Source organism: Crocodylus porosus, unplaced genomic scaffold (genome assembly GCF_001723895.1).
Source record: "Crocodylus porosus isolate Cpor-Errol unplaced genomic scaffold, CroPor_comp1, whole genome shotgun sequence".
Taxonomy (NCBI): domain Eukaryota; kingdom Metazoa; phylum Chordata; order Crocodylia; family Crocodylidae; genus Crocodylus; species Crocodylus porosus.
Window position 1 is genome coordinate 76289126 of NW_017728918.1, and position 13121 is coordinate 76302246.

The window sequence follows — 13121 nt, forward strand, 5'->3', positions numbered from 1 at the left end:
TGTTTCCCGCCGCAGCCTTGGAGCCGGGTTCAACTCCAGGATAGGACCTCAGCGGGGAGGCGGGCGGCACCCCGGCTCCAATGGTGTGTACCTGACTCGGTGTTTCCAGCCCCTTGCATTGCTCCCCTCCGCAGGGGCAGTTCCATTTTCGTAGGAACCTGGGGAAGCAGAACTGAAAGAGACTGCTGAAGGTCATGGAGCCCAGTGCCACTCGACCGTCTTTGGACCACGACCCCTTTGTAAACATCCCCACGCAGTGCCCCGCACTCCCTACCCCCAGGTGCCAGCCCACCAGTGTGTGGGGCAAGGGGAGCCCAAGCAGTCCCATGTGGGCTGCAAGTCTTTAAGGAAAAGCCACAGCTTCCCATCGTTTTTCTCTTACGAAGGAGAATCCATTTCTAAAGTTTGTTTGTGATCCTTTCCATGTATTCTTGTGACCTGCTTTTGGGTGCAACCCAGGGGTTGAGAAATGCTGATCTAGTCCAGCTCCCTGCTTGAGGCAGGATCACCCCTGACTAAACCATCCCATCCCATCCCATCCCAGTGTCTGTCCAACTTGGCCTTGAAAATGTCCAGAGATGGAGAGTTCACAGTTTCTCACAGTTCATAGTTCCAATACCTGACCACTTTCATAGTCAGAAAGTTCCCCCAAATCTCCAACCTAAATTTCCCCCGCTGCCACTTGAGGCCCTTGCTCCTAGTCCTCCTTCCTACAACCAGAGAAAACCTCAACTCCATCCTCCATGTAATCACCCTTCAGGTATTTGAAGACTTTTATAACATGCCTCCTCAGTCTTTTCTTCCCTTGATGTTACACACACTCACACTTGTGACTTGGGCTAAGTGGTGGAACATCAGGTTTTAGTCAAGGATACTATATATATAATACCTCTGTGTGGGCACACGTCTATAGCAAAGTGTGGGTCTGGTGCGTAAAGCAACTCTGAAATGGGGTTTCGCCCTTAAAAGAGTCCTTCCCCATTTGCATTCTCTCCTTAATGCAGTAACAGAAACGAGCTCTTTTTTCACAACCCATGTGAGAGCACAACATGCTGGCATTAGACTGTCTTCTAACTCACATATTCAGAAGAACGATTTGGTTCCTTATCCTGGGCAGTTCAAAGAGATCAAAGCTCAGCATGGGAATAAGTGCTTGTTGGAGTGGGGACTTCTCGTACCAAGACCAGACTTGACTCTCAGTTGCATTGAAGCTAACTCCGATGAGAAATTTAGGCTAGCAAATGATGGAATGGATGATTGTGGGACTACATAGGTGGGACTGAAGGCTGGATTTGGCTTGCAGAATCTATACTGAGGATGTATGAACCAGAATGAACATGATGGTTTTAGAGTCTCATGCTGAGTTTGCAGGGCTGTCAGCAATATTCATGGAATAACTGAGAACTAATAATTGAGAGCCACCAAATCTGGATCTTAGCAATGCTACTTATGAAAAAAAAATACTTTTTTTGCACTTGGACAACATGTAAAAACAGGCAAAGCAGGCTCTTCTTTCAGTATATTTTTACACCCTGACAAAAAAAAATCAATGTTGTTATTGTCTGTTTCTCAGTATGGAGTAAGGAAAATACGGCTTACAGAAAAATTCAGTTTAGAAAGTAAGAGCCTTGTTACACCTTAGGTTGTAAGTAGCACAAATGTTAATTGGCTTAGTGTTTTTCAGTTTAGTGGAGCAGCCTCACCTTAAGGCAAAAAACCATCTCTGACTGTCTTTCACCTGCACGCCTGTGGGGGCATGACTAGGAACTGTGTATGGCCCCAGGCAGAAGCAGCACCCCATAATGTTCCTTGTATTTTTTGTGATTAAAAATTCTTCAAGCCTCCTAAATGAGAGCTCCTTTCAATCTGGGGACCAAAAGGTGGTTGAAGCATCCCTTCCAACTCCAGGTGATGCCAGGAACTGATGTGTATTGGGGCTGGGGTGCCTGTGGCTGGATGGGGTGCTGGCTATGGGGAGGAGGACCACACAGGAGGCACTACAGCTGCCAGGTGCTCCAGGGCTGTGGCACTGGCTTTGCCAAGCAGGAGCAGTGAGCCGGTCTGTGTGGCGGTGGGAGGCACCGCAGCTGCCTGATGCTCCAGGGCTGCAGCACTCACTCTTCCTGATGTTTCCAGGGGCCTCCACCCAGACTGGCTCACTACTCCCACTGGGAAACCAAGCACTGCAGGGCTGGAGCATCTTGGGATACTAGAAGACTTCAACTTGGAGGCACAGCTGTGGGAAGTGGCCACACCTTAGTGGAACAGGAGCAAGGTTATGCAGAGTAGAGAATCCTGCCTTGAAGTGGTGTAATTTGAGCTGAATGAGTGCTTTAAGCCACGTAAGGGTATTAATGTGCAGCCAATCCAGGGGTTAACTAAGAGCTCCAGAAGCCACCTAAAATTACCATGTAACAAGGCCCTAATAGATCTAACCCTGCTCCCCTGAATGTTAATGTCAAGGGTTTGAGGAGTGGATTCTCACTGCCTGATCCTGCAGCAGCACTGTGGGAGCAATTGTGCCTTCCAGAGTCTCATTAGTTTTGGGGATCTGCCTGCACAAAGCAGCTGTAAGAATTGGAGCCTTGTCTCCACAGTATGATTAAGAATAGCTTTTCAGCTATATTTTGTAAGGGTATGTATTATGAAAAAAGAGACTTTAAGAGATTCCAGTGATTTTGTATTGGATAAATAATATAGTTATCACAAACTGTGTAAAATGGTAGTGTGTTCTCAGTTAGTGGACCTTTTCTAACAAAGTTTAGAAATGATTCAGTATTATAAAGTTCCAGTGAAACTGCTTCAGACTGTTTGCTCTTTTGCAGATGCTGACAGCATTTGACAACATTTTAAAGCACTTTGCAGAGGTAATGAACTAAGAATTATATTATACTCTAAATAACTGTGACATTAAAAGTCCTCATTTTAGTGGGGGTGTAATAATACCACCTTACAGTTATATTTGAGGGGGTACACTTCAGTTTAAGCTTTTATGTTCAGATATTTTTAATATTCATAGACAGTTATCTACTATGAGCCTTATTTCTGGCATTGTAGGTATCTTTGGTTCATCGATTTCATAGACATTAGGGGCTGGAAGGGACTTCACGAGATCATCAAGTCCAGCTGCCCTGCTATAGGCAGGAAGTTTGCTGGGGTCAAATGATCCCAGCAAGATAAGCAACCAAATGCCTTCTGAATGAGTCCAGAGTAGGTGCTTGCACCACCTTTGTGGGGAGTCTGTTTCAGACCCTGGACACTCGGATTGTAAAGGAATTTTTCCTTATGTCCAGTCTAAATCGGCCTTCCAGAAGTTTGTGGCCATTAGATCTTGTTATCACTTGTGGAGCCCTGGTGAACAACTGTTTTCCCAGATCTTGGTGTACCCCCCTCATATACTTATAGGCTGCCACCAAATCCCCCCTCAGCCTTCTCTTCTCCAGACTGAAGAGCCCCATGTCCCTCAGCTGCTTCTCATAAGCCTTGCTCTCTTGGCCTTTGATCATGTGGGTGGCTCTCCTTTGGACTCTCTCAAGCTTATCCACATCCCTCCTGAAGTGGTGGGGGTGGAAATTTCATTTGGTAAAATTTCACCTGGGAAGGTTTATTTAAGATATGGGTGGAAATGGTATTTTTAATGCTCTGAACATTTCTTGGGGATTAGGAGGTTTTGGAGGTCATTTAGATAAATCAAAATCATCGCTTAGCTGGGGTCGTTTGACCCCAGCATTCTTTCCTGCCCATGGCAGAGGGTCGGACTTGATGATCTGCTTAGGTCCCTTCCGACCCTACCAACTATGAAACTATGAGAACATGTTCAGCTACAACTTCAAACTTGAGGGAAGCTAGGTGCTTTTAAGTGACAGCAATCTGATATGGAGTAATGGAGTTCTGTTTAAATTTTTATAAAATACCTAATTGGCATTTTCTTATTAGGAAAACACTAGACAGAAGGCCAGCTTAAGTATTGTCCTGATTACTGAAAGATCATAAGGATACTCAAGAACCACAGAGGATTCAGGGTTTTGGAACTTTGAATAATTTGGAACCAATCACTGGAAGCTTTGAAATCATGAACTCAAAATCAAGGAAGGAAATCCCAGTATCTTGGATATGATTTCAGAAGTTTTTAGGGAACTTCTGGTTAATTAAGATGTCAGCAGATCTGAGGATGACCTCTACCCGCACTTGATCTCATTTCATCTCAGCCATAAAATCAGTAAGACTGGCCCTGTTCACTTGTGTAAATGCCTATTCTTCACAAAAGTCAGTAGAAAGTTGCATATTAGTTCTTCATTTGGCCCGTGACTTGAATAAGAACACAGGAAGAAACTAAAACAATATTTGAGAACTAGATTGTGACTTATGGAGTGTACCTACATGCAATATTATGGTGAAGTGATAAACTCTGGCACAGTTTGCATTGGACTTTATCACAGCGCCCTAATGGCATGTGTAGATGCTCATACTTTTGTGGTCCAGGGTGCATGTGCTGTGCCTGGGACAGCAACAGTTTGAGCCAGGGTGGAGTAGCCCTGGGCTGGCCTGCGGGGTCTGCTCCAGTCTCTGGGAGGTGTCATCAGGCAGTGGAAGGGCTGGCTGGAGCGCAAGAGTTCGCCAGCAAGTGGAGCCTTGTGGGTAGGTGGCAGGCAGGGGTCTGGCCTCCTGCTGCCTGGGTTGACCAAGCTTAGTGTACACCTGAGTCAGGGTCAGCATTTATACATGCGTTCAGGTGCAATTATTTTCACCACTGTAAGATAGTACTGTCCCCGACGGTATTATCTTACAGTGGTGAAAATTAGTTTGCTGTGGTGTAATAATATTGCACATGTGATGCTTTACACCACGGTAAATTAGTCTACTGGACAGTTAAGTGCATGTGTAGATGCACCCATAAGGTATCAGAGTCGGCGAGGGAGCATTAACAAGATTTGTGCATGTAAGTAATATGAAGAGGGATAAGAGTCTGTTCTTGCAAGCACTTTTAACATACTGAAATCTTGTTTACCCTGGGGGACAGCTTTCTTAGGATTGTTCTTGTGAGTAAAGATATCGATATAGTGGTATCAGTTTTCATGCTACATGTAAAAAAATGCCAGCCAGATTTGACCACCCAAAATACACTGTTCAATTAGAAAGAGGGTTCTTTTCTTCCTGTTTTTATTTTCACTTTTGGTTCAGAAGATGTTTCTGTTGTTGCTTGAGTAGTCAGTTATTGCTAAAATGTATCTTCTGACACTGATAAAGTGATGATTGGCATTGAATGCCAGTTTGAGATGAGCAGCTAAAATTTAATGAAGAAGAATCCTCTTAGTATAAGACATGGCATCACAGCAGAAATTTTAGATTGACTTTGTTGACTGGAAGATGACTGACTTAAAGGCCAAGAATGGCAGTCATTTATTTCCATACTAGTACAGGGAAGTGATGATTATAGCTGGACCAGAAATATGGATTGAATGAAGTGAAAAATGAAATTAATTTAAACACTTGGATGAGAACAGTTGACACTAGTTTTGGAAGTAACTGACCAGGCATAAATGCCATCCACTATAATTACGCTTCCTTTTTAGTAGACTTGTACTTGCTCTTCTTTCCAGTTCTTTTAATGCAGGAAATTCTGTGCCGTTCACATGTCCCATCTTTTCTGTTCTATGTCAGGTTTTACACTGAACCTGTTTCTGTAGTTTCTGGATAATTTAACTTAGTAATAATTACTGTAAGGACTCAGTTTACTTTAGAACTAGTAATGATGATTCAGCATCTTTTTCTGTTGAAATTATTTCATTTTTAAATTTATTTTCTTGTAAATTCAGTGGGCCTGGTTGCCTGTTCCTTTAAAAACAGTCACAGGAAGAATATCTTGGAATAGAAAATTCTAGGTTTCCCTAGAGATTCTTGCAACAAGAGGCCCAGATTTGCTTCCCACAAAAATTGAAGATCTGGACAGCATGAGAGCAACATAGAGCAAGATGGCATGAATGTATCAAGCCATTCATACAGCATCTTCTGGACACTGAACTGTGCTCCCTGACTTATGTGCAGTTCAGACCTCTTATGCCAATTTTGAGTTTGAACCAGTAACTTTAATTCACTCTTGCTCTTTTTGGCTTCTTACATTTTTTCAAAGTAAATTTTATTGTTGGCCGATGTGCTGTTACTAATTTTTTGCTCATAAATAAAATATATTTTTATTTATTTTTGATATATTTAAAATTTTGTTATTTCTGCCAGTGAAATGTCAACCTCAGAGGAAAAATAATGAATATTTCCCTGATTAGTTTTGCCTCCTGTAGTTTTGCAGAAAATAATTATAGTTAACTTATTTTCCATGACAAATTGATAGTTGGCCATCTCTGAAAAGTATCTGTCATTTTCACAGGAAATTAGATGCTGATGAAAATGAAGTACATGTGTTTTTTATGGACCTGTGGCTTATTTTCAAGTTGTTGACTGTAACAGTGACTCTTTGCTTTTTTAATGGTTGTCTCGGGCTTAGTGATTCTGTTACAGGACTGAATCTTTAGATCCTGGAGAAATTTTGTGAGTGTAGGAGAGAAGGATCTTTTGGAAAAAGGAAAAGAGGCAAATCATATTACCTGAGATGGAGAGATCTTGGGAGAGTGTAGGCCTATAGGTGGGATTAGCTTTTAGTCCTTGACTATTTATGGAGGATACTGTTAGGATCAGTGAGGAGTCTCAAAGGTCATCAGGCAAATCTAGAAGCGGAAAGTGAAGAAAGGATGACTGAATTTGGGAGTTTATTGTTTAGGTCCCTAGGGTTGGAACTCATCGTAGATGGAGGATATGGGCACTTTTCTATTAAACAAAAACCTTGAAAACCTTTCCACTAAGAAAAAAGATGAAGTGCTGGTTTTCTGCAGCAAATAGGCTAACTTGACCTAGAGAGCAGAATTAGCTTAAGTAGGGTTTTTGGGGGAGAGAAGGGGGAGATTTTTGTATTTGGACACTCTGGCTGGGCAAGGGAGGACTCTAAGCAGAGGAACAAACTACCCTTTTCTGCAGAAAATGTGGATATGACTGTGTTTGGTGTGTTGAAGCAGCCTTCTTACACCAACAGAGAATATTTATGAAGCATAGTTTTACCTGCTTCTAGAAAGATTAATTTCTCAGGAAGACTAAGTTGTAAATCTGCTCTCTTCTTTAGTCCTTTGGGTTTAATATTGTATGTAGATGTTATATATCAGTTGTTTTCAACCTTTTTTCACTTGTGGACCCCTAAAAATTTTTAAATGGAAGTGTGGACCCCTTTGAATGGTAAGGGAGGGTGTCACAGGATGGGGTTCCTAGGGATGGCCGTGATGCCCCTAGGGCTCCTTGACGGTGCCAAATCCTGGCCAACAGGCATCCTTTTTCTCACCTGCCACATCTTGTTGTAACTGAAATAAATAGGGAGGCTGCCCTCAAGTTTGTATTTTGGGCACAGTCCTGATGGACCTCACTGAACCCTGTGGGTTCTCGACCCCTTTTGGGTCACTCTCCAAAATGGATGCCTCTCATGACATCCTCAGCCTTATGGGCTAGATGCATGGCTCCAAACTGTCCCTTTACCATGCCCCAAGCTTCGCAGATAGTACTCATGCCCGTGTCCCTCTGAGGCTTTAGTTTGACTTGGCCTCCTGTTGTTGCTGGGTTCTCTGCAGCCTTGTCTCTCTCTCTGCACCCCTTGGCACTGGGGTCCACTCACCCCCAGTTACTGCACTCACTCTGGCGCTGGGGTCCCCATACTGTAGTGGGCCCCTAGTGAGGCCTCCTCCCTCTCCAGTAGTCTCAGCCCAATCCACCAGTTTACAAACAGAAATCAAAATACGAGCCCCTGGGCTATAACATAATGCAAGTAGCTCAGGGTGTGCTCTGTCCCTTTAAAAGAATCACCCTTCCCCCCAGCATTAGGTGCCTTGTAGGCCAGGGTATCTGTTGACCTCCTGAAGTCCCTTAATCTTACCAGGAGCCGAATGGGCTGTCAAGCCTCTTCACTTAGCTTACAGTCACCTTTTGTGTATCCCTTAGACATGGTCTGCGGACCCCTAAGGGCTCGTGGACTATAGCTTGAAAACCACTGTTATATATCTATGAGCAAAAGAATGAATATGACACTGACTGGCCACCAGGTATGTCTGGGAGCAGTCTGGGAGCTTAAACCAGGTGGTCTTACAAGATCCAGGCTGGTAGTATAAGTGTAAAGGCACTCATTGTCATACTTGGGTTGGAGTGTTGGAGTACTTTAGGAAATGTATGAGAGGTAATATGTTTTTGTGATATATTTTATTGGAACATCTCTGTACTTGGGAAAGAGGTTTGACAAGCTTTTGAGCACAAAGTGCCCTTCCTCACGTCTCCTTGACAAATGTCTCTCTCAACTATACAGCCAGTCAAATAAAAGATACAGCAAAAAAAAAACCCCAAACCCATACCCTTCTAAGTCATCTAACGGCTGAGATTACTTGGGGCAGGTGTAGTGGAGGATATTTTCTGTGTATGCATGTAGGTCTCCATCTTTTGAAAATTTTCTACATAGCTTTCTCCATTCATTCAAGAAATTAAAGGTGGCCTTGATCACAGTGAACTGTATTAATAACATAGGGACAAATCTTGCTCCTGTTTATGTCACTATAGCCACTGATCTTGTCTTTTTAGTGGAGGATATTTTCTGTGTATGCATGTAGGTCTCCATCTTTTGAAAATTTTCTACATAGCTTTCTCCATTCATTCAAGAAATTAAAGGTGGCCTTGATCACAGTGAACTGTATTAATAACATAGGGACAAATCTTGCTCCTGTTTATGTCACTACAGCCACTGATCTTGTCTTTTTAGTTTTATGCCTAATTGAGATCCATAATAAGCGAACTACTGAATATGGAAGTGGTTACATTGGGAAAAATCAGAGACTTGAATAATACTTAGGATATATTAATATTCTTCCTTTAAATAACATGAAACTACCCACAGTAATAATGGTGAAAATATATTTCATAGTATCACTGTTGTTACAATATTCTGTACTAATTATTGAGAACAAACTACTTTATGTATAAAACCATCTTCTGAACTAATTCAGATTGGTGCTTTAGAAAGCATTTTTACTGCAGCTGTCTTTTTTTCTAGAAGTTTTTTTTCAAATTCGTGTAACACCGAACTGTAAAATCAATGTAACCCCATCATTCATAAAGTTTCTCTTGTACTTTGGTATCCAAGTCCACATTTAGTATTTGAATTAAAAACAAAACAAACAAACAAAATCCCAACAATAGAGCAAGAAGAAGAAAAAATTTCTCCTGTTCTATTCTAGGCATTTAAAAGGTTATCAATTTACATTTTTTCATCTCATTTAATCTCAAAGACCTACCTCCATCTACAGTTCCATTCCTAGCCGTATGCCAGAGCATTGTTTGACCAGGAATTCATATGAAGGAGGACTATCTACTGAACTGTCAACAGCACTAGATGTTTGGAGATTTTGTGCCCATGAATTAATAAGGCACAACTCTGCTGAGTTCATGAGCTCTGATGAGTTCAGTGCTTAAGGTCTTTTGACTGTCATGTTGAGGGAGACCAGCGGCATAAAATTCCATTCCAAGAGCTTTTCTCAATTTAAATGTGTCACTTTTTTTAGTAACCTGAATATGAGGTTAAAAAAGTAGTAGAATTTTATAAAAGCTGTTCAGTAACCATATTAATTTGTTTTTAAAATGATTATTGCAAGGGACAATAATACATAATCATGCATAAGAATTCTGAAATGGACATAACCAGATTTAAATTCTTATTGTGTCTGAAATATATTCCATCTGCATTTAAGTGAGATAAAGTTTAGGTGAAATAACATCTGAAGGGCTGTTGTACTTGATCAACTAAAGTAGGATTCCATCTGGTTTATTGGGATAAATAGAAGTAAAACCTTCAGTTAGTATGTAATATAATGGTATGTAGCATACACCTTATGAAGGCTTATTCTCAGTATTCATTTGTTTAATAAGGTTTTTGAATAGTTTTTTTCTGGCCCATTAACTTTCTAAGTAGAAGAGTGATTGTAAATGCATTTCTTCCAGCCAGTTTCTAATACAATATAGCCTTCTTACAGTGAGGTGTACCTTTTTAAATAAAGCTGAAGGATTTTAGTTCCCTTCTTGACACAGGGTGTTTTGAGAAACTATCTTGATTATTATAGGGTTCACAATGAGTAAATATGGTTTCAGTCAAAATGACCAATATTTAGACTTTGAACAACAAAACAAAAAAGGACGAAAGTGAAGTTTCTAGGGAAGAGGTAAGAAGTTCCAAAGAGGTAAGTCCAAGCATGGCCAACCTGGAGGTGAACTAAGTTAGATTGGATATGGATAGACCAGGGGCGGGCAATTATTTTGTGTGGAGGGCTGCTTAACTAGTTTCAAAAATATTTTTAGCCTTCTCTATTGTGGGGATGTGTGTGTATGATGGGTACAGCAGGTGTGTGTTGTGTGTAGTATGTATGGTGGTGTATAGGGGTGGGGGTGTGTCTGTGTGGTAGGGTGTTGGGGTTTATGGGGGAGTTGTGAGGGGGTGTGGCAGTGTCTAGGGGACATAGGGTATGTTGGGAGTTTGTGGGGGTTGGGTGTGTGGGGTGTGAGGGGGTGTGAAGACCCCCTCCCCACACTGCCCCCACAGCACAGGAGCAGTAGGTGGGGCGCTTAGGGCACAGACTCTGGCCAGCACTGCACATTGTGGTGAGGAGTGCAGCTTCCATCGGGTAGTCTGTCTCACCAATGCTCCCTGCCACTCATGTGTAGCCCCCACACTCACTGGGCACAGGAGGGAAACCCTGCATGCTGGAGCCAGATTCCCACCAGGGCTACGCGGCAGGGGAGGGAATCCCGAGGCACCTTCATCTGGGGGATGGAGAAGGCAGCCAGCTCGAGCACCTCAGGCTTCTCTCCAGTGCCACACAGTGCCGGTGAAGAAAGCAGCTGGCTCCAAATGTGGGGCTTCCCTCCCATGCCTGGCAAGTGCAGGGGCTGTGCGTGAGTGGCAGGGAGCACCAGCAATACAGACTACCTGGTGGAGGCTGCCCTTGTGCAGTGCTGGCTGGAGCTGCGTCCCACTAGGTGTCTGTTCCCTGAGTGCTCCCGCCTGCTGCTGCTGCTGCACACTGCCTGTTCAGTAACTGTATGAATTTATTTAGCGTGGAACTCAGGTGGGTAGCGTGTGTGTGAGAGTGGAAGGGTATGGGGACCACCCCACACTCCCAGCAGGCAGTGTGCCCCAGCCCTATGCTCCGGGCTCCTGCCCAGCTTCAGCCCTGCCCTGCTGCTTCTCCACCTGCTGCTGGGAGCCAGTAGGAGACTGGGGAAGTGGAGCAGGTCCCTGGAGACTGCAGCAGTGGCGGCAGCACCCTGCATGGAAGCTGCATGTTGGTTAGCCGGGCCCTTCTCCCTACAAGGGTGTGGGAACAAGGCAACAGGGTATGATTGGAGCTGTGAGTACATGTGGGTGGAAGGTCTGGGCAGGGCACAGTATGTTGGTGGGCTGGATGAAAGTGCTTGGTGGGCCACATCCAGCTCACAGGCTGTATTTTGCCTGCATCTGGGGTAGACCGATCTGCACATTCTGAGCATAGTCCGCAGGCTGGGAAAGCCTAGCTGCTGGCCCCAGCCTTGGTGTTGTGCTTTTCCTAATCCCCACCACCCAGTACCAGGCTATATTTAATCCTCCGGCTCCCCCCTCCCCCGACAGACATGCTGTCCCCCTCCTCCCCTTAGCTTGCCAAACCACCCAATCCTGCAAGCTACTCCTGATGCTGGTTTAACTGTGTTTGCCACTGTTGGAACCCAATTGAAATCAGTCAGGTGGAGGGGAAAAGGCAGGTGGTAATTGGGGAGTTGTTTGTCTGGGGATAGAGGGATTTGGGGATGCTAAAAATGATCCCTTATCAGGGGGAAAGAGAGCCCCTCAATCTCACCAACCTCCCTGCAGAGCTGCTAGCCACCCCCTGTCCTGCCAACCCCCTTGTAAAGCTGCCAGCACTCCTGGTCTGCCTACACCACCCCCCACTATTACTTACTGACTTCAGACTGATTTCAAACTGACTTCTGGGACCAGTGAATGCCACTAAAGCCAGTCCTGGGAGTGGTTTGTGGGATCAGGGATAGTTTGGTAGTTGGGGAGCTGGGGGATGTCTTGGGTTATTTGACAGGATTGGAGAGCTTCTCTAATCCCACCAAGCCCCATTGATTCCCCAAAGCTTCCCTGCAGGTCCTGTTAGACCCCCTGATCCTCCCAACCTCCCCCACCAGACCCTGCCAGCCTCTTTGATCTTCTCAAGCCCCCCTGCTAGCCCCCTCCATCCCCCTGCCCCTCCTCCTGCCCCTCCCCTGATCTACCTTAGTTCAGGTGCTCAGCACCTATCTAATTACTAAGTTAGAACAAGGGGTCATTTTCAACCCGATCTAACCGTGTCTTCCTTCTTCCCACTCCCAAACTTCTAGCTGTAATGTCTGCACATGGCCTGTAGGTGGGGCTACATTTTCATCTTCTATGGTAGGCTCATCAACCTTTTGCCAGCATGGGGCTGCCATTTGCAACCTTACCGCTGCAAGTCTCTGCCCCCAACTATTTGCCTGTGCTTACCCTTGCCTTTGATCTTTAACATCTCTGCAGTACGCATAAATGCAGATGTGACAGAGCAGCAGGCTCTGGAGCAGAGGGGAGAGCTACAAAGGGGACTGGAGGCATGGTATAACTTTGGCAACTAATTCCCTTATACTAGATCAGACCTTCCTGGGCTGGATTGGATCTTTTTATGACCCAGCTCCAGACCAGGGGTTGATGACCCCTGTTCTGTGGTTATAACAACCTGCAATGCATTTATTTTTAATAGTCTCTATTAGAGGTGCACCGATACATCAGTCTGATATCAGATTGGTACCGATATAAAGAAAACTGGCTGTATCAGATATTGGCTTGATGGGCCAATAATTTGGCTAATAAATGCCCATACTGTGTGCAGCCACAGCAAAGAACTCAGACAGCGAGAAGCAGAGCTGGCAGTGTGGAGAGCTGCCTCCAGCTGGTAAGTCTGGTGTGGTGGAAGGGGAGTGGGGAGGGAAGGGGTGTGTGGGGGGGC

General features: G+C 44.3%; 1 protein-coding gene across 1 annotated transcript in view; it reads left to right on the forward strand.

Moving 5' to 3' along the window:
• KLHL32 (kelch like family member 32) overlaps positions 1–13121 on the forward strand; it is a 230349-nt gene that overhangs the window by 348 nt on the left and 216880 nt on the right. The window lies entirely within an intron of this gene.